At 44.3% G+C, this 27,059-nt stretch overlaps 1 long non-coding RNA gene across 2 annotated transcripts in view; it reads right to left on the bottom strand.

Moving 5' to 3' along the window:
- Window positions 1–27,059, bottom strand: part of LOC149985555 (uncharacterized) — a 512,847-nt gene that overhangs the window by 384,641 nt on the left and 101,147 nt on the right. Inside the window, exons 3-4 of one of the 2 annotated variants that reach the window (XR_016495644.1) lie at window positions 22,260–22,336; window positions 21,435–22,121 (exon numbers count right to left, since the gene is read on the bottom strand). The exons of the other annotated variant lie outside the window; for it this stretch is intronic. This is a non-coding gene — a long non-coding RNA (uncharacterized LOC149985555). Of the gene's footprint in view, window positions 1–21,434; window positions 22,122–22,259; window positions 22,337–27,059 lie in introns of those variants that run through there. 2 annotated transcript variants of the gene reach the window in all.

The following is a 27,059-nucleotide window of genomic DNA, read 5'->3' as shown; positions in this document are numbered from 1 at the left end:
TGGGCCTGGAAACAGGAGACAACGGGCTGTGAGACATGGATTTAACCCTGGACACATGAAAGGTGGCATGTATACGATGGGTATGGGGCAACAAAAAAATAAACAGCAGAGGGGCCAATAATTTTGGAGATGGCAAAAGGGCCATTAAACCGGGGGAGAGTTTGCGGGATTCCACAAGGAGGGGCAGATCTCGATGGATAGCCATACCTTCTGCACGAGACGATACTGGGAATATGCTTGTTGTCAATCTGCTTGTTGTCAATACCTGGAGGTGGTCTTGAGGGGCCGACCGGGCTCTCCTTAACCTGTCTACGATACTGGTTCCCAATTGGGGATCAACCCTCCCACGTTCAGCTGAAACGGTGGCGCATGGAACGCAAAAATATTCTTAAAAATATTTAACCTCCACACATTAACAAGTCCAATAGCTCAAATGAAAGATAAACACCTTGTTCATCTAGCCAGCAAGTCAGATTTCTAAAATGTTTTACGGCGAAAACATAGCACATATATATGTAAAACCACCACCAGACACAGCTCATTTCAATAGCCAAAACATGCAATCAACAAACGCAGGATTAAAAAATAAATCGCTCACTAACCTTTTGAAAATCTTCATCAGATGACAGTAATATGACATATTACACAGTACATTTTTTTTTTTTTCAATAATATGCCATTTATATCCATAAATGTCCATTTACAGTGAGTTCACCTTCAGAAATGACTCAAAAATGCCCGCAGGAAATCTATGTAGCGCGGCAAGATAACGTAAATAGACATCATAAACTTTGACTAAATATACATGTTCTACATATAGTTAGAAAGATACACTGCTTCTTTATGCAACCGCTGTGTTAGATTTATTTTTAACGTTACAGAAATCGCACACTATTCCATATGCTGAGACAGCGCTCAGTTCCAAGCTACATTTCCACGTAATGTTGGAGTCAACAGAAACACAGATTTAAGCATAAATATTCCCTTACCTTCGATGGTCTTCGTTCAGAATGTTCTGGAAGGCTTCATACTTACCCAATACATCGTTTGGTTTCAAGTCTTGCGTCTTTGTATTAGCTACTGCTAATAACATCAGCTGAAATGCACCCAAAACGTCCTCTGGTCCGGAAAAGTTGCGCATCAAAACTTCAAAATTACACATTATATGTCGACTAAACAGGTCAAACTAAGTGCAGAAGCAAGCTTTATGATGTTTTAGACAAAAAACAAAACAAAACTTCAATTCAATCGGCCATCGTCTGCCCTTCTCTTGAGTGCTGGAACAAAGGAATGGCTGGGACCAATTCGCGCCCATACGCACAGCCTATTCTCTCGTGGCACGCACTAATTTCACTCCCATAGGGTCAATTCTCGCGGGATTTGAACGATTCAAAGCTCTAATGAAAGAGGACATCTAGGTGGAAGAGATAGAAAGTGTCCCCAGAATCATAACTGGTTGGGAAGGGTGGGGGCCATGACGTCAAAGTTGCTCCAACTTTCATGGCCACAAAAACTAGTTTGGAAGAATGCCTGCCCTGTGAGTTCTGCTATACTTACAGACATAATTCCAACGGTTTTAGAATCTTTAGAGTGTTTTCTATCCAATAATAATTTTTATTTGCATATATTAGCAATTTTTGACATATTTTTTTTCCAGTTTACTAGGGGTACCCAATCTCTCCAAAGGGGACGTATGTCTGCCATATCCTACGTACGACGACAGTGGCGGACAAACATCTGGCCAGAAGGTATGCCGACCTCTTCTTCCCGCTCGGGGAAGAGCGGGGGCTGATACACCAGGGAACACTCAAATGGAGATAGGCCCGTGGCAGAGCAGGGAAGGGTGTTGTGGGCATATTCCACCCACAGAAACTGCTGACTCCAGGTGGTGTGGTTGGTGAAGACCAGGTAGCATAGAGTCTCGAGGTCCTGGTTGGCTTGCTCCGACTGGCGGTGGAACCCAAAAGTCAGGCTGTTCAACGACCCAATGAGGGTGAAGAACGCCTTCCAGAACCAGGACGAGAACTGAGAACCCCGGTCGAAGACCATGTTCACGGGCAGTCCATGGTCTCCTTGGCCGAGGGTAGTTTTGGGGAGAGGAATGAATGGCGGCTTTGGAAAACCTGTTGACCAAAGTCAGGATGGCAGTGTTGCCATTGCTGCACCTCCCAGACCTGTTTCCCTATACCCCAGCTGTGTGCCATCACCAGGCATGAGGTGGGAAGGGATGTGCAGGGATGCAGCTTAAGGTCCAGGGCAGAACGTTGTGACAGGACATCCCCCACTCCGACATCCGAAGCAAGCACCAAGATAGGCGCAGTGGTGTTTGAGGTGCCGGAACCACCGGTCAGCTGCAGAGGACCACGTGAGCGGAACCTTGGTAGAGGTGAGTAAAGATAGGGGGGAAGCCAGGGTGCTGTAGCCCCGGATAAAGCAGTGATAAAAGTTGGCAAACCCCATGAAATGTTGCAGCTGCACCCTCGACGCAGGCTGAGGCCAATCCACCACCTCTCTGACCTTCCCGGTGTAACCCAGAAAGGGGATAGGGGAACGATGGAACTTGCACTTCTCTGCCTTCACAAACAGCTGATTCTCCAGAAGGTGTTGAAAAACCTGCCAGAAGTGGAGCACGTGTTCTTGGGGGGCCGGGAGAAGACGAGGATGTCATCAATGTAGACGAAGACGAAACGGTTCAACATGCTGCAGAGAACATCATTTACCAGAGCTTGGAACACAGCAGGGGCGTTGGTGAGGCCAAAAGGCATGACCAGATACTCGTAGTGGCCGCTGGCCATGTCGAAGGCGGTCTTCCAATCGTTCCCCTCTCGTATCCACACCAGGTGGTAGGCATTCCGTAGACCCAGCTTGGAAAACACAGTGGCCCCCTGGAACAACTCGAAGGCTGAGGACATTAGTGGTAGCGGTTAACAGTTTGTAACAGTAATGTCATTGAGTCCCCGGTAGTCAATGCATGGGCGCAGGGTCTTGTCCTTTTTCTCCATGAAGAAGAACCCTGCGCTAGCGGGAAAGAAAAAGGGAAGGATAAATCCTGCACCTAGGGAGTCCACAATGTTAGTCTCCATAGCCTTGGTCTCTGATCCTGAAAGAGAGTACAGAAGTTCCTGTGGCGGCGTGGTGCTAGGGAGAAGGTCAATCCCGCAGTCATAGGGTCAGGGCGGCAGAAGCGAAGTAGTGGTCCTGGTACTCTGCGGGGATGGCGGAAAGGTCCGGGGCACCAGGTTGCGCTGATTTCAGACAATGGGCGTGGCAGAATAGACTCCTGCCAATGATGGCATCCATAGACCAGTAGATGAGGGGATTGTGTTGCAGGAGCCAGGAGAATCCCAAAACCACAGGAATCTAAGGTGACTTGATGAGCAGAATTTGTATAGTCTCGCTGTGATTCCCTGACACCTGAAGGATGATGGGAGTGGTATTATGAGTGACCCGGCATAAAGAGCACCCGTCTGGCGCTCTAACGTCCATGGGAATGGAGAGTGGCTGAGTGAGGATGTTCAACTCGTAAGCCAGGGTAGCATCCAAAAAGCTCTCATCGGCCCCATAGTCAATGAGGACCTGGAGAGATTTAGACTGGTTTCCCACAGCAGAATGGCATGAAAAAGGGTGCAAGCAAAGGAAGCAGAAAAATTCTCCATATGGCCCACCGGAGAACTCACTCCTACCGGTGAGCCTGGTCTTTCTTAACCTCTCTGGGATATTTGTGATGCAGCCAACATGTCAGATTTCAAAAAGGCTTTTCGGCAAAAGCAAACGGTGCTATTATCTGAGGATAGCACCTCCGTAAACAAAGAGAGAAATCATATTTCAATCCTGCAGGCGCGACACAAAACGCAGAAATAAAAATAAAATTCATGCCTTACCTTTGACGAGCTTCTTTTGTTGGCACTCCAATATGTTCCATAAACATCACAAATGGTCCTTTTGTTCAATTAATTATGTCTATATATTCAAAATGTCCAATGATCCAGAAAAACACCGGTTCCAACTTGCGCAACGTGACTACAAAATATCTCAAAAGTTACCTGTAAACTTTGCCGAAACATTTCAAACTACTTTTGTAATACAATAGGTATTACTTTGTATTACTTTTGTAATAATAGGTATTTTTTAACGTGAATAATCGATAAAATTGAAGACGGGATGATCTGTGTTCAATACAGGAAGAAAACAAACTGTAGCATGCTTTCTGGTCACGTGCCTCTATCTAACAGTACACTTCAAGTGACCCTCGTTCAAGATGGCCGTACGTGTTCATTACACAAAGGAATAACCTCAACCAATTTCCAAAGACTGTTGACATCCGGTGGAAGCGATAGGAACTGCAAGAAGGTCCCTTAGAAATCTGATTCCCAATGAAAACCCATTGAAAAGAGAGTGACCTCAAAAAAAGTAATCTGAATGGTTTGTCCTCGGGGTTTTGCCTGCTAAATAAGTTCTGTTATACTCACAGACATGATTCAAACAGGTTTAGAAACTTCCGAGTGTTTTCTATCCAAATCTACTAATAATATGCATATCTTATCTTCTGGGGATGAGTAGCAGGCAGTTGAATTTGGGCATGCATTTCATCCGGACGTGAAAATACTGCCCCCTGTCACCAAGAAGTTAAGGGACAAGAGGACACAAAATTACTTAGAGTCCCGCAATACAGACAACTCTTTGTTTTGCCGTTGCGCTGGTGACAACCCAGTTCTGCCTAGTTGCATAGGCTTGGGAAGCGATGACTAGGCCATCTTCGGTGACTCTCGGGGGACGGTCCTGTTCTCTCGGTAACAGGACCGTCAATAACTTCTGGGATGATTCGGTGGCAAGGTGGAATCCCTGGACGTGGGAGCGAATCGAATGTCCTCTCCCTCCATCATTCCCCTAATCGTCCATCAATACCGATGGTCAACGCGATGAGGGAATAGAGATCCGTAGGTGACTCCCGAGCAGCAAGCTCGTCCTTGACCTCTTCTGAGACGCCATGCAGGAACATATCGAACAGTGCTTCCTGGTTCCAAGCACTCTCCGCTGCCAATGTGTGGAAATCCACCGCAAAGTCTGCCACACTGCGGGAGTCCTGCCGAAGCTGGATTACTTTCCAGGCAGCTTCTCTCCCTGAGAACTGGGCATCGAAAACCTTCTTCACGTCTCCCACAAACCCCCCCAGACTAACGCATATGGCCAGCTGTTGTTCCCATACAGCAGTAGCCCAGGCGAGAGCCCTCACAGACATCAGTGTGAGTAGGTAGGTTATCTTGCAGCGATCCGAGGGGAAGGAGGAGGGTTGATGCTCGAAGACGAGGACACACTGAGCTAGAAACGCCTGATAGGTGCTCGGCTCTCCATTGAATTATTCCGGGAGAGGTAAGAAAGGGCCCCTGGAGAAGGTGAAGTGACTGATGAGACGGCGCTGCTAACAGCTGAGTTACTGCGGGGCTGTGGGGTTACCACCGTGGTAGGCTGCCTCCCAGATGCAGATGCAGACAATGTCAAATTAACAACAGTTTATTAATCCAACCGGAGCAGGCAAAAGACAGGTCAAGGGCAGGCAGGGGTAAGTAATCCAGATCAGTGGGGCAAAGGTACAGGACAGCAGGCAGGCTCAGGGTCAGGGCAGGCAGAAAAGGTCAAAACCGGGAAAACTAGAAAACAGAAAGAATCGAGAGACAGGAACAGAGGGGAAAATGCTGGTAGGCTTGAAACAAAATCAACTGGCAACAGACAAACAGAGAACACAGGGGATAATGGGGAAGATGGGTGACACCTGGAGTGGGTGGAGACAATCATAAACACAGGTGAAACAGATCAGGGTGTGACAACCATAGCAGTTCGTAAAAAAAATGTGAAGAACAGTCTATGAAAAATCTATTGTTTTGTAACAACTTTTAAAAAATGAACATGAGTAGTTTTTTACAGAACTTGTGTTTGGTGATCACCCCCCAAATTTGGCCATTGAAAAGTCTTGATAGTTGCATCCTTCCAGAACTATCTTCTGATGGCTAACAACAGAGTGGCAGGTTTTTTTCATGTGCTGCTCTACAAGACCATCCCCCAGCAGACTCATCAGGGGATAGGGGGTGGAGTTTGTCTGGGAGACGTTTAGAGGGAGGAGATAACAAGAGTTTTTGAGTGAGTACAGTAAATCCAATTCAACCAGTGACCCTGGATAATACACTATGTCATTTACAGACAGACAGCCATAGCAAAGGAGGTTTAAATAGTGCATAAAGTATATTACCATCAGCTGAGTTAACTTCTCTGTGCTCTGGAGAGATCAGAAGTCTCCATAGGTTCTTGGAGTATTCTCTCTGTAGCACCTGTAGAGAGATGGCTAAAGGTACTGAATGCAATTGCAAGAGAGTTAACATTTACATTGTTGGTTACTGAGGAGTGTAAGGATAGCTTCCAATCAGACAAATATATGTGTAAAAGACACAGCACCCCAATGGATTTCAAATAGAGGAGTGTATTGGGGGAGAAACTTGTGTTGTGCTGTCCATCAGAAAAATTGCAAAGACTATCCTTCAACCAATAAACATAGAAATGCGTTTTTCCCGACCAAACAGCTGTGTTGGATATGCATTCATGCATTTTGGTTTGGTTCAAGTTGTATCTTCATGTCTGTAACTTCGCTCTCACTCCCCCTAAGACCTCAGCCCTTCACCCTTGACCTCCCATTGGCCGAGGGCCTCCTGCCAAACCCTCTAATGAGTCTCTTTGACAGGGAGTTAGTCCTGGAGTAGACATGTTTATTTTGCATAGGGCTTCTCCACACCTCACGAGTGGAGTATTATATACACTGAGTGTACAAAACATTAGGAACATCTTCCAAATATTCAGTTGCACCCCCATTTTGCCCACTCCTTTGGTTGGTGGACCATTCTTGATACACACGGGAAACTGTTGAGTGTGAAAAACCCAGCAGGGTTGCAGTTCTTGACGCAAATAGGTGTGCCTGGCACCTACTACCATACCCTGTTCAAAGGCACTTACATTTTTGTCTTGCCCTCAATGGCACACATACTGTACACAATCCATGGGTGTTTCTCAAAATGCATACTACCATGCCCCGAGCACACAAATTGGAGTGTCTAAATCAAAGTATGCGAAACAGAGCACGGAGGGCACTTCTCGAATGCCTACTCCGTTTGATGCTTACTTCAATGCATGCTTCAAAATACGTACAATGGAAAGTATGCAAAGAAATATGATGCAACCATGTAAAAAATTACACAAAATGTATTAAAATCAATGGCGGCCATTATTTGAGCTGAAGTGAGAGAAAATACACTCTGACTTCAGAAGGAAATGTTGCCTATTCACATCTCATATGTTGCCTGACTACAATATTTTATCTTGATATGTTAATAATACATGCTGTGTTAATTTTGGCATGTATAGCTGCCTATGTACCATAGATCACAAGCACATAATAAGTCAATAGGGATAGCTACTAGTAGTGTTAGTTAGCTAGCTACCCACAAAGAATTTACATCTGTATTGCATAATATTGGTTTAAAGTAATTTTTTCATGTTAATCTATCTGGTTAGCTACATTACCATGCACATATAGCTAACTGATAGCTATGAAGTAAAACGGTTGCTTTGTGTATATCTTGTTTCATCTCTATTGCCATTGTTGTCCTGGCTGGAAGACTGTTCAGTGAATGGGTAAGTCCATAGTAAGTCAATAGGGCTAAATGGCTAGCTAGCTATCCAGTATTGGTAGCTATCCACAAAAATATATATCTAGCTTGCATAATATTAGTTTTAGGTAACGTACTCAAGAGAACATGGTCGGAGAATGCCTCAATAAGGGATTATAGCTTTCACCTGGATCATCTACAGTACCAGTAATAGTAAGGGGTCTACATGTATGTAATGTATACTTTAGTAAGCTAAGGCTTGAACACAGCCCCTCGGAATGGTTCATACAACCTGATAAAGAGGAAAAAGGCTAGATTGTGAAAGGGGCCAGCTATGGCTTCATGTTCATGTCTCTCTTTCTCAAAGAGGAGAAAAGAACAGGAAAAACAACTCAGGGATCAAATGACAACAAACCAATCATGCCAGAGCAGAGTCCCTTTGAACCTTTCTCTGGGAAGTCCATTTTCTTCCCCTCTCTCTCTCTTACCCCTCATTCCCTCCCTCCCTGCATCGGAGATGGGCTTTCAACACACAAAGCCCTGGAAAAACAGGCCATGGAGTGCCTGAACCCTGGCCTTGTCTGTGGAGCAGAGGTGTCACAATTCTTTGTGGGTCCTGTCTACACCAGGCAGTCACTGTCAAAAAACTCTGCATCCAACAACCTTCCTTCCTTCGCTCATTTTCTTCTCTAAACGACTGAGATACAGGATAGATAAGCATTATTTTGCTTACTTAGCTAGGAGCTACACATCTCAGCTTCTATATTAGTGGTGGATATAGGGGAAAGGATAAGTGAACGGGCATATTTGGGATGCACCTTCTGTCTACTGTACTGTATGTTTCTGTGCTGGACAGGTCGAGCTACACAATGTACAACTAATTGGAACTAAATGTAAACTAACAGAATGCAGGTATGTCGCATTTAACCTGTCCCTTCTCCCTATTTGAACAGGTGTCACTATGTGTGTGTGCGTGTGTCGTAGGGCTATGATGACAAATGACAGCAATCTCCATCATAACCTTTCCAATAGAAACACTTTTTTTACACACATTTTCTCCTGTCCTCCGCTCCTGACAACATGTGCTGCCATATAAATAAAATGAATAGAACTTGCGTCCCAAGTTCAAGTCAATGTTGGCATAATGGATGGACTGGCAGCCATTGTAGTGTACCCACCTGCAGTGTACCCTGTGTCTGCGAGGGAACGGCTTTACCATGTGTACCCTCAAGGCAGAAGCACTGCTCAAGTGATCCCTTCCGCCTGGCTTGTGACACCGACACACACACACACACACACACACACACACACACACCCTGCCCAGTAAACTCTACCTGCATGCCCCTGTCACTCTGTTGCTAACATACACACACATCCTTGTAACATGCATTCTAATGGTCAACAATAGCATCTGTGGGTCGTTCCACCTCAAAAAGCACAAGAGGATTTCGACACCCATCATCTCAGATTGTTCTGAAGTCATTTGTTGTTAGAAAAAGATAAGAGTATCATTCCTACAACATTATTTTGTTGAAAGATAATTTAATCTCTGAGAAATTAACCTAATTGATTGTACCCAAATTGGGCAATTTAATTCATAGGATTTATATCATATTAAATAAATATAATACCCATTGTCCGATTTGGACCAAACCTTTTTTTAGAACAATGAGTTACACAAGAGGAATCCAAAGAAATGGTCAAAAGCCACCCCCACCCCAAGCCAATCCCACCCCAACAATGAGTATACAGTATTAGTTCTCTGTGTTTGACAAGTAGTATAGAGCTGCAGCTTGGAGTATTGTTTCTTCATCCTATGTATTCTCAGTGAATGTAATGTATTCTCAGTGAATTTTGTGATGTTTTTTTCCCCTTGTTCAGAGAAATGTGACATTGCAGTTGTTGGGTTTATGTCCCATCTTGCATCCTGATATTACCAGGTTCTGATCCCTAGAGGGTGCTGTTCCTACCATTTTTTAAGAACCCCCCCCCCCATTGTTAAAGGGATAGTTCACAAAAATGACATATTGGTTTTCTTACCCTGGTCAACTATGAGTTAAACTCGGGATAACCAGTACATTTTTATGGCAACAAATCCCTCAGAACTTACCAGCTCCTGGGCAGGCTAACTCACGGCTATCTCCAATTACCCTGAATGAAATGGCTGAACCACAAGTTGAGCACCAATTAAATCAGATTCCAAAGATTGCAAAGATTACGTCATCATCCCCTTCATTTGAGGAAGACGACTGATTCAATATTTTTTTTAAATCAGACGTTTTTTGTGTTAAAAAATATTCGTTAAAATATATCACATTACACATTTAATGACATAATGCAATTTAAACTTCCCACACTTTTGTATGACTTTTAATATAATAATTTTAATCGATAGGAGTTGTACAAAAGGTGCTTGTGGTTGTGCATTGATAAGCACACCACGAAAGGCTGTCATTTGCTAGCAAAAACATTCCCCCTGGACGCCACATACACAAAGTCATAATTACGGCTAAACCTTGCCCATTTCCACAATATCACTTCTTAAAATGTCATATTAAACCTAACCCTAACTAATGAATGACACGTTTAAACATGTTATTGCACAAAAAGTGAATCCATGCAATGTATTATGTGACTTTAGCACATTTTTACTGCTGAACTTATTTAGGCTTGCCTTTACAAAAGGGTTGAATACTTATTGACTTAAGACATTTCAGCTTTTTAATTCATTTGTAAACATTTTTTTAAAAATCCACTTTGACATTACGGGGTATTGTGTGTTGAACAGTGACTCTGTAACTCTGTGTTGTGTGTCGCACTGGTTTGCTTTATCTTGGCCAGGTCTCAGTTGTAAATGAGAACTTGTTCTCAACTGGCCAGTTAAATGAAGGCAAAATAAAATAGAAATAAACACAACATCTAATTGTAATACATTTTTAATTTAGACAGTAACACAACAAAATGTGAAAAAAGTCAAGGGGTATGAATACTTCCTGAAGCCACTGTATTTCATAGCATATCAAAACCGCATTCATGTCATGTTATGCAAGAGCTCATATTTAGGTATCTTAAATAGATGCATCATTACAATGGCAGCATAGTGCCATCATTAGGGCTGTTCTCAAGTGTGCTTGTCATACCAATGTTAGTGAATAAGCCAAAAGGCCAAAGCCTTTTTTGAAAATGTTTTGCTGATATAGCCTGTACCAGCCCCATTTCTGCCACCGTGACTTACCTTCTGATTCTTCTTCTCACTGAAGTCAATGGTGCATAAAGATTCCCACAGGGTTGAATCCTCAGGGTACATTCTACTGATTAAATCATGAAGTTCATGACCATAAGCCTCGTTATTGTTATGCAATTTCTTGTGTTCATTTTTTATTTGATTTTTATTGACTTTTTCACCTTCGTAACTCTATTTATTGAACTGCAATGTTGGTTATGGGGTTGGAAGTAAGCATTTCACGGTAAGGTTTACACCTGTTGTTTTCGGCGCATGTGACAAATAAAATGTGCTTTTATTCGATATCATAACTCTTCCGTAATCCATTAACAGCCCTCCTCCACATCACAATTAAGTTGGTCACACTGATCTACAACACAAACATTAATGGTTCATGTATGAATTCTATGCAATTCTATGTACTGTCATTTCTATTTTCCCATTCATAAAGCATTTTTAACATGTCTCACTTCTAAAAAATAATACAGACAACACAGAATATTAAAGAAAATATGTACATTTGATTGTCATTTTCCAGATGTAATGTTAGCTAGCACAGAAAATAGATGCTGAGGACATCACCGAAGAAGCCTACTATTAAATTTTTCTGCTTTACTTTTCTTCAGAGGTGTGGACTCGAGTCACATGACTTGGACTTGAGTCAGAAATGTGATGACTTGAGACTTGACTTGATAGGAAATAACATAACTTGACACTTGACTTGGAGCATCAAGACTTGGGACTCGACTTTGATTTGAGATCGATTACTTGCAATTATCTAGACAGGTTTTGTAACGTTTTGACAACATTGCACTTGCAAAAAAACAGATTGGCTAGTGAAACGCACACTCGGCCATCTGATTGGATCAGCAAACTTTCAAACAACAAAGCTAGGGCAGTAAGAAGGAAATGGGGGGTCGTGAGTGTGGAACTGAATAAGGAAATGTTTTATTTTTGCATACACATAGGCTACTTATCAAATTTCATTTGTCACATGCGCCGAATACAACAGGTGGAGAAATTACAGTGAAATGCTTACTTACGTGCCCTTAACCAACAATGCAGTTTTAAGAAAACAGGGGGTACCGGTACAGAGTCAATGTGCAGGAGCACCAGTTAGTCGAGGTAATTGAGGTAATATATACATGTGGGTAGAGTTATTAAAGTGGCGTATGCATAGATAATAACAGAGAGTAGCAGCAGTGTAAAATAGGGTGTGGCAAATGCAAATAGTCTGGGTAGCCATTTAATTAGATGTCCAGTAGTCTTATGGCTTGGAGGTAGAATTTGTTTTAGAAGCCTCTTGGACCTAGACTTGGCACTGCGGTAGCAGAGAGAACAGTCTATGACTAGGGTGGCTGGAGTCTGAACATTTTTAGGGCCTTCCACTGACACCTCCTGATATAGAGGTCCTGGACGGCAGGAAGCTTGGCCCCAGTGATGTACTGGGCCATACGCACTACCCTCTGGAGTGCCTTCCTGTCGGAGGCAGGGCAGTTGCCATAGCAGGCAGTGATGCAACCAGTCAGGATGCTCTTGATGGTGCAGCTGTAGATCTGAGGACCCATGACAATCTTTTTAGTCTCCTGAGGGGGAATAGGTTTTATTGTGCCCTCCTCACGACTGTTTTGGTGTGCTTGGATGATATTAGTTTGTTGGTGATGTGGACACCAAGGAACTTGAAGCTCTCAACCTGCTCCACTACAGCCCCTTCCATGAGAATGGGAGCGTGCTTAGTCCTCCTTTTCCTTTTCCACAATCATCTCCTTAGTCTTGCTCATGTTGAGGGAGAGGATGTTGTCTTGGCAACATACGACCAGGTCTCTGACCTCCTCCCTATATGCTGTCTCGTCGTTGTTGGTGATCAGGCCTACTACCACTGTTGTGTCATCTGTAAACTTAATGATAGTGTTGGAGTCGTGCCTGGCCGTGCAGTCATGAGTGAACAGGGAGTACAGGAGGGGACTGAGCACACACCCCTAAGGGGCCCCCATGTTAAGGATCAGCGTGGCAGATGTGTTGTTACCTACCCTTACCATCTGGGGGCAGCCCGTCAGGAAGTCTAGGATCCAGTTGCAGAGGGAGGTGTTTAGTCCCAGGGTCCTTAGCTTAGTGATGAGCTTTGAGGGCACTATGGGGTTAAACGCTGAGCTATAGTCAATGAATAGCCTTCTCACATAGGTGTGAAAGGGCAGTGTGGAGTACAATAGAGATTGCATCACCTGTGGATCTGTTGGGGCAGTATGCAAACTGGAGTGGGTCTAGGGTTTCTGGGATAATGGTGTTGATGTGAGCCATGACCAGCCTTTCAAAGCGCTTCCTGGCTACAGACGTGAGTGCTACGGGTCGGTAGTCCTTTAGGCATGTTACTGTAGTGTTCCTGGGCACAGGGACTGTGGTGGTCTGCTTGAATCATGTTGGTATTACAAACAGGGAGAGGATGAAAAATGTCAGTGAAGAGACTTGCCAGTTGGTCAGGGCATGCTCGGAGTACACGTCCTGGTAATCAGTTTGGCCCTACGGCCTTGTGAATGTTGACCTGTTTAAAGGTCTTACACATATCGGCTGCGGAAAGCGTGATCACACAGTCGTCCAGAAAAGCTGGTGCTCTCATGTACTTTTCAGTGTTACTTGCCTCGAAAGCAAGCATGGAATTAATTTAGCTCGTCTGGTAGGCTCGTGTCACTGGGCAGCTCTCGGCTGTGCTTCCCTTTGTAGTCTGTAATAGTTTGCAATAGTTTTGGCAAGTCGGTTAGGACATCTACTTTGTGCATGAAACAAGTAATTTTTCCAACAATTGTTCACAGACAGATTATTTCACTTAAAATTCACTGTATCACAATTCCAGTGGGTCAGACGTTTACATAAACTTAGTTGACTGTGCCTTTAAACAGCTTGGAAAATTCCAGAAAATGACTTTAGAAGCTTCTGATAGGCTAATTGACATAATGTGAGTCATTGAAGGTGTACCTGTGGATGTATTCCAAGGCTTACCTTCAAACTCAGTGCCACTTTGCTTGACATCATGGGAAAATCAAAAGAAATCAGCCAAGACCTCAGAAAAAAATAGACCTCCACAAGTCTGGTTCATCCTTGGGAGCAATTTCCAAATGCCTGAAGGTAACATGTTCATCTGCACAAACAATAGTACGCAAGTATAAACACCATGGGACCACGTAGTCGTCATACCGCTCTGGAAGGAGACGCGTTCTATCTCCTAGATATGAACGTACTTTGATGAAAAAGTGACTATCAATCCCAGAACAACATCAAAGGAACATGTGAAGATGCTGGAGGAAACAGGTACAAAAGTATCTATATCCACAGTAAAACGAGTCCGATATCGGCATAACCTGAAAGGCCGCTCAGCAAGAAAGAAGCCACTGCACATGGGGACATAAAAAAACAGACTACGGTTTGCAACTGCACATGGGGACAAAGATCATACTTTTTGGACAAATGTCCTCTGGTCTGATGAAACAAAAATATAACTATTTGGCGACAATGACCACCATTATGTTTGGAGGAAAAAGGGGGAGGCTTGCAACCCGAAGAACACCATCCCAACCGTGAAGCACGGGGGTGGCAGCATCACGTTGTGGGGGTGCTTTGCTGCAGGAGGGACTGGTGCACTTCACAAAATAGATAGCATCATGGGGTAGGAAAATTATGTACATATATTGAAGCAACATCTGAAGACATCAGTCAGGAAGTTAAAGCTTGGTCACAAATGGGTTTTCCAAATGGACAATGACCCCAAGCATACTTCCAAAATTGTGCCAAACTGGCTTAAGGACAGCAAATCAAGGAATTGGAGTGGCCATCACAAAGCCCTGACCTCAATCCTATAGAACATTTGTGGGCAGAACTGAAAAAGTGTGTGCCAGCAAGGAGGCCTACAAACCTGACTCAGTTACACCAGCTCTGTCAGGAAGAATGGGCCAAAATTCACCCAACTTATTGTGGGAAGCTTGTGGAAGGCTACTCAAAACATTTGACCCAAGTTAAACCATTTAAAGGCAATGATACCAAATATTAATTGAGTGTATGTAAACTTCTGACCCACTGGGAATGTGATGAAAGATATAAAAGCTGAAAAAATTCATTCTCTCTACTATTATTGTGACATTTCACATTCTTAAAATAAAGTGGTGATCCTAACTGACCTAGACGGGGTATTTTTACTGGGATTAAATGTCAGGATTTGTGAAAAACCAAGTTTAAATGTACTTGGTAAACTTCCGACTTCAACTGTATGTACTATATTCATTTATTATTAAATGTATTTCCCCATCTCTGCGCATAAGTGGAGAATCACTCTCTGTAGCACAACTGTTACTCACAGACACACATGGACTCCTTACTCACTCACTTTGTTAAAGACTATCCAGGATCATGGAGACAGAAACATATCAACTAAATCTACCATGTTGCTCCAACACACTGATTTCAGATCAGTACTACACAAACAAAGGCACAGACAAGATGTGTCCCTGTGCTCCAACTCACTGTACAAAGGTAATCCACATACACAGACACATGTACACAGCTTCCTGCTAAGCCAAGGGGTGAAGGGGGCACCGGGTGCAAAGGGGGCTGGGAGAGGAGAAACTGAGAGAAGAAAGAAAGAAGGAAGTAGACAAGAGAAGAGGAAGGAGGAGGTGAGTGTGGAGGGAGGGGGGTCACACATTCCTGGCGTAATGCATGGAGGAATCGATTCTAGCCTTGTTTCCTGTGCACTGTCCTTAGATCAAAGAGACTGGGATCATAATTAATGATTCAGTAAACATTTTCTGTTCTCTTGTCACTGTAAAAAAAACTCTTCACAACATTTTGTGACGTCTGCTTCCAACTCACACCCTCAAACACATGGATCCCCTGAACGCAGCTCAATCTCCAGATCCCAATCATCTGATTTCTAATCACCTGTTCACACACCTGTATGTCATTATTACACACTATTTAGTTCAGTTCTTTGCACCCCATCACTGTGAGGTATTGTTTGTTTTGTGACACACGGTTTCAGAGTTCTGGGTTTCCCATGATTTACTCCTCCTGTGTATGATACTTTTTTCCTGCCTCACTAACGATGCCTTTGCCTATTGCCTGTCTGTACTTTAGCCTATCGGATTTCCTGTTATCTACCCATTGCCTGATTTCCCAGATTACGTTACTAGCCTTCTCCCTGCCTGTACTGTTGCCCTTTTTGACCCCCTGTGTTTGACCTTCTGCCTGCCCCTGGACCCAGCTACCTGCCTCCTGTGGTCCTTTGCAATAAACACCTGCTGCGCCCTGCGCTTGAAACCAGCTCTCTGTCCCCCCCTGTGTTCATTACACATTTTGTGTTTGGAGTTTAAGTAGTGGTGTTTATTATCAATACATGGACTACAGGGTGTTAGACAATGTGGATGGTCACAGCAAAGAAAGGAAAGACGCATTGCAGTAGAAGCTCATTGCTCCTTGGCCCATGCCTTCATAAAAGGCTCACACTGGTAGTTTTTTGAGAAGGCAAGCCACAGTCAAGATGGAGTTGATGCTTCCATCAGTGACATGAGGATCTCTCGGACATGGAAGTTATTCCACTGGAATGGCAAAGGTACTGCTCCATTCATCAGACGTCAAAGCCCACTAGAAGGTTCAATTAAATCTTCGTAATTTCCTAACTTTCAATAAAGATGCCGCACCTACTTACAACGTTAATGTCGTTAGCACCAACGTTAGCTAGGTACTGGTAGCTAACGTTTCCTAACTAAAGAGACAAATACACAATCGAATCACTAAGTGAACTGAAAAACAGAATTTAACAAGAATGATATAAAAACGCTATTGAAATATGATTATATTAATATACTGTGGTAATGATAAAATGAGTGACACATCGTCGGCCCTGAAATAACTAAATTTGACTATGTAAACTGGAAACCACATATCCTGAGGCTGCATTCATTGTAGCTGGGGATTTTAACAAGGCTAATCTGAAAACAAGGCTCCCTAAATTTTTTCAGCATATCGAATGCGCAACCCGGGCTGGCAAAACCCTGGATCATTGTTATTCTAACTTTTCGATACATATAAAACCCTCCTCTGCCCTCCTTTCGGAAAATCTGAACACGACTCCATTTTGTTGCTCCCAGCCTATAGACAGAAAATAAAACGGGAAGCGCCCATGCTCAGGTCTGTTCAACGCTGGTCCGAACAATCGTATTCCACGCTTCAAGATTGCTTAGATCACGTGGACTGGGATATGTTCTGCATTGCGTCGAACAATAACATTGATGAATACGCTGATTCGGTGAGCGAGTTTATTAGCAAGTGCATTGGTGATGTTGTACCCACAGCGTCTATTAAAACATTCTCCAACCAGAAACCGTGGATTAATGGCAGCATTCGCGCAAAGCTTTTAATGAGGGCAAGGTGACCGGAAACATGACCGAATTCTAACAGTGTAGCTATTCCCTCCGCAAGGCAATCAAACAAGGTAAGCCTCAGTATAGAAACAAAGTAGAGTCACAATTCAACGGCTCAGACACGAGAGGCATATGGCAGGGTCTACAAAGGTATGTGGCACGGACTACAAAAGGAAAACCAGCCCCGTCGCAGACCACGATGTCTTGCTCCCAGAAAAACGAAACAACTTCTTTGCTCGCTTTGAGGAAAACACAGTGCCACTGACACAGCCCGGCTACCAAAACCTGCGGGCTCTCCTTCACTGCAGCCAACCTGAGTAAATCATTTAAACGTGTTAACCCTCGCAAGGCTGTTGGTCCAGATGACATCCCCAGCCGCGTCCTCAGAGCATGCGCAGACCAGCTGGCTGGTGTGTTTACGGACATATTCAATCAATCCCTATACCAGTCTGCTGTTTCCACATGCTTCAAGAGGGCCACCATTGTTCCTGTTCCCAAGAAAGCGAAGGTAACTGAGCTAAATGACTATTGCCCCGTAGCACTCACTTCCGTCATCATGAAGTACTTTGAGAGACTAGTCAAGGACCATATCACCTCCACCCTACCTGACACCTAGACCCACTCCAATTTGCTTACCGCCCCAGTAGGTCCACAGACGACGCAATCGCAATCACACTGCACACTGTCCTAACCCATCTGGACAAGAGGAATACCTATGTGAGAATGCTGTTCATCGACTACAGCTCAACACTGGGGCCCCACAAGTGTGCATTCTCAGCCCTCTCCTGTACTCCCTGTTCACCCATGACTGCGTGGCCATGCACGCCTCCAACTCAATCATCAAATTTGCAGGCGACACTACAGTGGTAGGCTTGATTACAAACAACAACGACACGGCCTACAGGGAGGCGGTGAGGGCCCTCAGAGAGTGGTGTCAGGAAAGTAACCTCACACTCAATGTCAAAAAAACAAAGGAGATGATCGTGGACTTCAGGAAACAGCAGAGGGAGCAGCCCCCCTATCCCCATGACGGGACAGTAGTGGAGAAGGTGGAAAGTTTTAAGTTCCTCGGCGTACACATCATGGACAAACTGAAATGGTCCACCCACACAGACAGTGTGGTGAAGAATGGCGCAGCAGCCCCTCTTCATTCTCAGGAGGCTGAAGAAAGTTGGCTTGTCACCAAAAACACTCACACACTTTTACAGATGCATAATCGAGAGCATCCTGTCGAGCTGTATCACCGCCTGGTACGGCAACTGCTCCGCCCAAAACCGCAAGGCTCCAGAGGGTAGTGAGGTCTGCACAACGCATCACCGGGGGCAAACTACCTGCCCTCCAGGACACCTACGGCACCTGATGTCACAGGAAGGCCAAAAAGACAACAAGGACAACAACCACCCAAGCCACTAGCTGTTCACCCCGCTATCATCCAGAAGGCGAGGTCAGTACAGGTGCATCAAAGCGGGGACCGAGAGACTGAAAAACAGCTTCTATCCCAAGGCCATCAGACTGTTAATGGCCACTTTTGGGAAAGTGGGTGGGGTTATATCCTTCCTGTTTGGCCCTGTCCGGGGGTGTCCTCGGATGGAGGCACAGTGTCTCCTGACCCCTCCTGTCTCATGCTGCAGTAGTTTATGTGTCGGGGGGCTAGGGTCAGTTTGTTATATCTGGAGTACTTCTCCTGTCCTATCCGGTGTCCTGTGTGAATTTAAGTATGCTCTCTCTAATTCTCTCTTTCTCTCTCTTGGAGGACCTGAGCACTAGGACCATGCCTCAGGACTACCTGACATGATGACTCCCCAGTCCACCTGGCCGTGCTGCTGCTCCAGTTTCAACTGTTCTGCCTCTGATTATTATTATTTGACCATGCTGGTCATTTATGAACATTTGAACATCTTGGCCATGTTCTGTTACAATCTCCACCCGGCACAGCCAGAAGAGGACTGGCCACCCCACATAGCCTGGTTCCTCTCTAGGTTTCTTCCTAGGTTTTGGCCTTTCTAGGGAGTTTTTCCTAGCCACCGTGCTTCTACACCTGCATTGCTTGCTGTTTGGGGTTTTAGGCTGGGTTTCTGTACAGCACTTTGAGATATCAGCTGATGTACGAAGGGCTATATAAATAAATTTGATTTGATTTGTTAAACAGCTATCACTAACATTGAATGGCTGCTGCCAACATACTGACTCATCTCTTTCCACTTTAATAATGCAAAATGTATCACTAGCCACTTTAAACAATGCAACTTTATACAATGTTTACATTACTCATCTCATATGTATATATTGTACTCAATACCATCTACTGCATCTTGCCTATGCCGTTCGGCCATCGCCATTCATATATTTTTATGTACATATTCTTATTCATTCCTTTACACCTGTGTGTATAAGGTAGTTGATGTGAAATTGTTATCTTAGATTACTTGTTAGATATTACTGCATGGTCGGAATTAGAAGCACAAGCATTTCGCTACACTCGCATTAACATCTGCTAACCATGTGTGTGTGACAAATAAAATTTGATTTGATCTACACACAATACCCCATAATGACAAAGTGAAAAGTTTTTGAAATGTTTACACATTTATAAAAAATGAAACATTGAAATACCTTATTTACATAAGTATTCAGACCCTTTGCTATGAGACTCGAAATTGAGCTCAGGTGCATCCTGTTTCCATTGATCCTCTTTGAGATGTTTCTATAACTTGATTTGAGTCAACCTGTTGTAAATTCAATATTGGAAATTATTTTGAAAGGCACACATCTGTCTATAAGATGTCCCACAGTTGACAGTACATGTCAGAGCAAAAACCAAGCCATGAGGTCGAAACAATTTTCCGTAGAGCTCCGAGACAGGATTTTGTTGAGGTACAGATCTGGGAACGGGAAACAAAAAATGTCTGCAGCATTGAAGGTCCCCAAGAACACAGTTGCCTCCATCATTCTAATATGGAAGAAGTTTGGAACTGCCAAGACTCTTCCTAGAGCTGGTTATAGGAGAAGGGCCTTGGTCAGGGAGGTGACCAAGAACCCGATGGACACAGATCTCCAGAGTTCCTCTGGGGAGATGGGAGAAGCTTCCAGATGGACAACCATCTCTGCAGCACTCCTCAGAAAAAGGCACATGACAGTCCGCTTGGAGTTTGCCAAAAGGCACCTAAAGACTCTCAGACCATGAGAAACAAGATTTTCTGGTCTGATGAAACCAGGATTGAACTCTTTGGCGTCACGTCTGGAGTGTCACGTCTGGAGGAAACCTGGCACCATCCATACTGTGGAGCATGGTGGTTGCAGCATCATGTTGTGGGGATGTTTTTCAGCAGCAGGGAATGGGAGACTAGTCAGGATAGAGGGAAATATGAACGATGTACAGAGAGATCCTGACACCCAACCTGACAGAGAAGAATGGGAGAAACTCCCCCAAATATTTGTGTGCCAAGCTTCTAGCGTCATCCCCAAGAACACATCCCCAAGAACACCACCGAGGGCCTTGGTTGCCGTGGCAATGAGCCATGTCTCACCATTCCATATGACATGACAAAAGAGCACAATGTTTGTGTGTGTGTCTGTGTGTGTGTGTGTGTAGTACAGTGATCGGCAAATGGACGCGTCTTAAGTTTCCTGCCTCTGAAATATGCACTATGCAGAAATTGCTCTGCCATTTCCTGGTTGCTAAAATTCTAATAGTTGAGAATCATTGTACCATCTAAACTGCTGTGAAAATTATTTTCCATAACCAAAAGTATTGTATTTTCAGCTGTTTGAAGCTGGTGTACAAAACCAAAAGTAAAAGACTGAACTAAACTTAAGAACGTGAAGCATCGAAATAGTGCACATAGAACAGATATACTGTTTCTTAGACTTGCTTCAAAGATAATTACATATCTGTAACACACATTTCTATGTGAATTTGGTCCGGTTGCCCCAAAAAGTGACATATTGCAGCTTTAATGTCTGATTGCTTTCCAACTTGCAGCATTACAAGAGGAAAGAGAAGAAAGGGAAAAAAAAGAGAGATGGCTTGTTGGAAGGAGTCAGGTCTGGGTTCCTGCCTAAGAACTTTTGCATGTACACATATGTAGTACCAATCACCTGTCACAAACGCCTGGATTGATGGGTGCAGAGTCAAATGCAGAGAGCAGAGGATACTGGGGAAACCGACTTTATTACGATTCCCAAAACGAGCGCCCAAAACAACAGGCGAAAAATCAACAAAAAATAGCCCAACCCAACACAGGGCACAAACGGGCAGGAACACAACACACACAACCTGACTAACAGAAAAACAATCCTGCACAAAAATAGGCTGGCCTAAAAGGCTTAAATAGACATAAATCAAGAAACAAAATAAGACAGGTGCAACCCATAAGACCAAACAAACAGAAAAGGAAGAGGGGATCGGTGGCGGCTAGTAGACCGGCGACGACGACCGCCGAGCGCCGCCCGAACAGGCAGGGGAGCCACCTTCGGTGGGAGTCGTGACATCCCCTTTCTCTCTAATTAGTGAGAACACCACTGTGTCTCTCTCACCTGAAGAGACAATGTGAATCTGGTCTTCTTCACTGAGCACAAATGTGCAGCCTTGAAAGTTGCTCTCCAGTCTGTAGCCATCCAGGGGCAGTGAAGGGAATGGTGGTGTCACCTTATGGTGAATTATGTGTTGCGTTGTGATTGGAGGCAGCTGTTAAGACAGGAGGCTCCCCACCTGTACCTTTCCAAAGTGGGAGTCGACTAAAAGCAGCAGATAGAGGGTCAAAGTTCTTGTATGCCTCTTCTATCTGGAGAACTGAGAGGTCATGGAGCATTCCAAGAAGGGCGCTGTAGAGTTTACTTCTGCAAAGCAGCCGCTGTGGTTAGCCAATCTAAACAATGTACTTGAAACAATTTGAAATTAAATAATTTTATATAGTCAAAGTGTAATAGGACATGACCAGCAACTACCTACTATACTGGCTATTAGGGAATACTCACCTAATCCCTCCTTCTGCCATGCGCTTTTGGGTGGGCTTGGTGATGGTCATTTTGCCTATGGGCCCAGGATGCAGACCCTGTAAAAAGACAGTACAAGAGCACTATTCTAAATCTAATCATGAGATGATTTAAGTTTTCATTAAAACATTTATTAGCATTATGATGTGATTATAACCATTTGATGTTGATATGTTTCCAAGATGGCGTAGCAATCAGACGTCTTTGTCCTTCGTCTTGTCGTCCCATGTACAGTGGGGAGAACAAGTATTTGATACATTGCCAATTTTGCAGGTTTTCCTACTTACAAAGCATGTAGAGGTATGTAATTTTTTACAATGGGTACACATGGAATCTAAAACAAAAATCCAGAAAATCACATTGTATGATTTTTAAGTAATTAATTTGCATTTAATTGCATGACATACTGTAAGTATTTGATCACCTACCAACCAGTAAGAATTCCGGCTCTCACAGACCTGTTCGTTTTTCTTTAAGAAGCCCTCCTGTTCTGCACTCAATACCTGTATTAACTGCACCTGTTTGAACTCGTTACCTGCATAAAAGAAACCTGTCCACACACTCAATCAAACACACTCCAACCTCTCCACAATGGCCAAGACCAAAGAGCTGTGTAAGGACATCAGGGATAAAATTGTAGACCTGCACAAGGCTGGAATGGGCTACAGGACAATAGGCAAGCAGCTTGGTGAGAAGGCAACAACTGTTGGTGCGATTATTAGAAAATGGAAGAAGTTCAAGATGACGGTCAATCACCCTCGGTCTGGGGCTCCATGCAAGATCTCACCTCGTGGGGCATCAATGATCATGAGGAAGGTGAGGGATCAGCCCAGAACTACACAGCAGGACCTGGTCAATGACCTGAGCTGGGACCACAGTCTCAAAGAAAACCATTAGTAACACACTACGCCGTCATGGATTACAATCCTGCAGTACACGCAAGGTCCCCCTGCTGAAGCCAGCACATGTCCAGGCACCTCTGAAGTTTGCCGCTGACCATCTGGATGATCCAGAGGAGGAATGGGAGAAGGTCATGTGGTCTGATGAGACAAAAATAGAGCTTTTTGGTCTAAACTCCACTCGCCGTGTTTGGAGGAAGAAGAAGGATGAGTACAACCCCAAGAACACCATCCCAACCATGAAGCATGGAGGTGGAAACATCATTCTTTGGGGATTATTTTCTGCAAAGGGGACAGGACGACTACACCGTATTGAGGGGAGGATGGATGGGGGCATGTATCGCAAGATCTTGGCCAACAACCTCCTTCCCTCAGTAAGAGCATTGAAGATGGGTCATGGGTTGGTCTTCCAGCATGACAACGACACGAAACACACAGCCAGGGTAACTAAGGAGTGGCTCCGTAAGAAGCATCTCAAGGTCCTGGAGTGGCCTAGCCAGTCTCCAGACCTAAACCCAATACAAAATCTTTGGAGGGAGCTGAAAGTCCGTAATGCCCAGCAACAGCCCAGAAACTTGAAGGATCTGGAGAAGGTCTGTATGGAGGAGTGGGACAAAATCCCTGCTGCATTGTGTGCAAACCTGGTCAAGAACTACAGGAAACGTATAATCTCTGTAATTGCAAACAACGGTTTCTGTACCAAATATTAAGTTCTGCTTTTCTGATGTATCAAATACTTATGTCATGCAAGAAAATGCTAATTAATTATTTAAAAATCATACAATATGATTTTCTGGATTATTGTTTTAGATTCCGTCTCTCACAGTTGAAGTGTACCTATGATAAAAATGACAGACCTCTACATGCTTTGTAAGTAGGAAAACCTGCAAAACCGGCAGTGTATCAAATTCTTGTTCTCCCCACTGTATATATCTTTTTAGATATTTTTCTTCGTATCTTTTTTTTTTTTTTTTTCTAAACCTCAGCTTCAAAATACTCTCCTGCAACCTGCCTCACCCAATGTGGTGTGGATCTGCTTTTTTCTAAAGTATTTTGTCTTTACCTCTGAATCGGAATCCCCCAACAGCAGCCAGCTAACTAGCTAGTAGTCAGCTAACCACTGCTAGTGGTCATTAGCTACCTTTAGCTCGGAAAGCTCTCGCTAGTCTGTACAACGCAATTCAAACCAGAGCATACCGGACCTATTTTCTCTCCATATCCCAGGATTCCTACCGCAAGCTCTGAACCTTCTCACTTGGATCATCGCAGCTAGCTAGCTGCAATCCGTGTGACTACTCCTAGCTGATGTCTCTATCCCGAAGCAAGCACCAATTAACCTGGAGCTAGCCCATGCTAGGCCCATCTCCCGGCTAGCTGAAGATGTTCATCAGCCACTCCTAGACCCCTTTGACTGCCGGTACAGGGTACGGAACCCCGCCGATTCTTCACAACTGGACTACTGATGTAATCTGCTCGAGGGGGTTACTCAACTGGCTCCTACGTCGCGACGTCCCCTGAATGCCCATCTGCTAGCCTGCTAGCCGCGGCCCGCTAGCTGTCGGACTGTTAGTTAATGGCCAATTTCTCGTGCCACTATTCCTATTTTGCCAAATCAGGCTGGGCCCCTTTTACCACACGAAGCCCTGCTTATCCATCACAACTGGACTACCGACGTAATCTGTCCGAGGTTTTTTTTCCAACAGGCCACTTCGTCGCGACGTCCCATGAATGCCCATCTGCTAGCCTGCTTGTCACGGCCCGCTAGCTGTCTAGAGCATATTGGACTGTTAGCTGAATAGATCCATTTGCCAATTGGACTGGACCCCTCTGCTACACGGAACCCTACTAATCCATCACGGCTGGTCTATCGACAGAAACGCACGAGGAGGCTAAAACAGACTTTCTTCCATCGCGATGTCCCTCTATGGCCCTTCTGATAGCATGCTAGCCCTGGCCTGCTAGCTGTCTGAATCGCCGTGTCTCCAGCCGGCCCAACCATTCACTGGACCCTTATGATCACTCGGCTACGCATGCCTCTCCCTAATGTCAATATGCTTTGTCCATTACTGTTCTGGTTAGTGACTATTGTTTTATTTCACTGTAGAGCCTCTAGCCATGCTCAATATGCCTTAACCAACCAATTAGTTCCACCTCCTACTTATGCGATGACTGGTTTAAATCTTTCTAGAGACAATATCTATCTCATCATCACTCAATTCCTAGGTTTACCTCCAATGTACTCACATCCTACCATACCTTTGTCTGTACATTATGCCTTGAATCTATTCTATCGCGCCCAGAAACCTGCTCCTTTTACTCTCTGTTCCAAACGTAGTAGACGACCAGTTCTTATAGCCTTTAGCCGTACCCTTATCCTACTCTTCATATGTTCCTCTGGTGATGTAGAGGTTAATCCAGGACCTGCAGTGCCTAGCTACACTCCTATTCCCCAGTTGCTCTCATTTGTTGGCTCCTGTAACCGTAAAAGCCTTGGTTTCATGCATTTTAACATTAGAAGCCTCCTCCCTAAATTTGTGCTAAAGCAGTGAATAAAACACTCTGCCAACCCGGATGTCTTAGCTGTGTCTGAATCCTGGCTTAGGAAGACCACCAAAAACCCAGAAATTTCCATCCCTAACTATAACATTTTGCGCCATGGTAGAACTTCCAAAGGGGGCGTAGTTGCAATCTACTGCAGAGATAACCTGCAGAGTTCTGTCTTACTATCCACGTCTGTACCCAAACAATTCGAGCTTCTACTTTTAAAAATCCAACCTTTCCAGAAACAAGTTTCTCACCGTTGCCGCTTGCTATAGATCACCCTCTAACCCGCAGCTGTGCCCTGGACACCATATGTGAATTGTTTGCCCCCCATCTATCCTCAGAGCTTGTGCTGCTAGGTGACCTAAACTGGGACATGCTTAACACTCTGGCAATCATACAATCTAAGCTTGATGCTTTCAATCTCACACAAATTATCAATGAACCTACCAGCTACAACCCCAAATCCGTAAACATGGGCACCCTCATAGATATCATCCTAACCAACCTGCCCTCCAAATACACCTCTGCTGTTTTCAAACAAGATCTCAGTGATCACTGCCTCATTGCATGCATCCGTAATGTCCTGCGGGAAAATGACCACCCCTCATCACTGTCAAACGCTCCCTAAAACACTTCAGCGAGCAGGCCTTTCTAATCGACCTGGCCCAGGTATCCTGGAAGGATATTGACCTCATCCCGTCAGTAGAGGATACCTGGTTATTCTTTAAAAGTGCCTTCCTCAACATCTTACATTTAAATAAAAAAATGTCACCTTTATTTAGCAGGTAGGCTAGCTGAGAACAAGTTCTCATTTGCAACTGCGACCTGGCCAAGATAAAGCGTAGCAATTCGACACATACAACAACACAGAGTTACACATGGAATAAACAAAACATACAGTCAATAATACAGTAGAACAAAAGAAGACACAAAGTATATATACAGTGAGTGCAAATGAAGTAAGTTAAGGAAATAAATAGGCCATGGTGGCGAAGTAATTACAAATAGCAATTAAACACTTGAATGATAGATCGGCAGAAGATGAATTTGCAGGTGGAGATACTGGGGTGCAAAAGAGCAAAATAAATAAATACCAGTATGGGGATGAGGTAGGTAGATAGATGGGATGTTTACCGATGGGCTATGTACAGGTGCAGTGATCTGTAAACTGCTCTGACAGCTGGTGCTTAAAGCTAGTGAGGGAGATGTGGGTCTCCAGCTCCAGAGATTATTTTCGTTCCAGTCATTGGCAGCAGAGAACTGGAAGGAAAGATGACCAAAGGAGGAATTGGCTTTGGGGGTGACCAGTGAGATATACCTGCTGGAGCGCGTGTTACGA

The sequence above is a fragment of the Oncorhynchus mykiss genome, chromosome 1 (genome assembly GCF_057628025.1).
Source record: "Oncorhynchus mykiss isolate SJ-2025 chromosome 1, ASM5762802v1, whole genome shotgun sequence".
NCBI lineage: Eukaryota > Metazoa > Chordata > Actinopteri > Salmoniformes > Salmonidae > Oncorhynchus > Oncorhynchus mykiss.
This window is presented reverse-complemented; position numbering and strand designations above follow the sequence as displayed.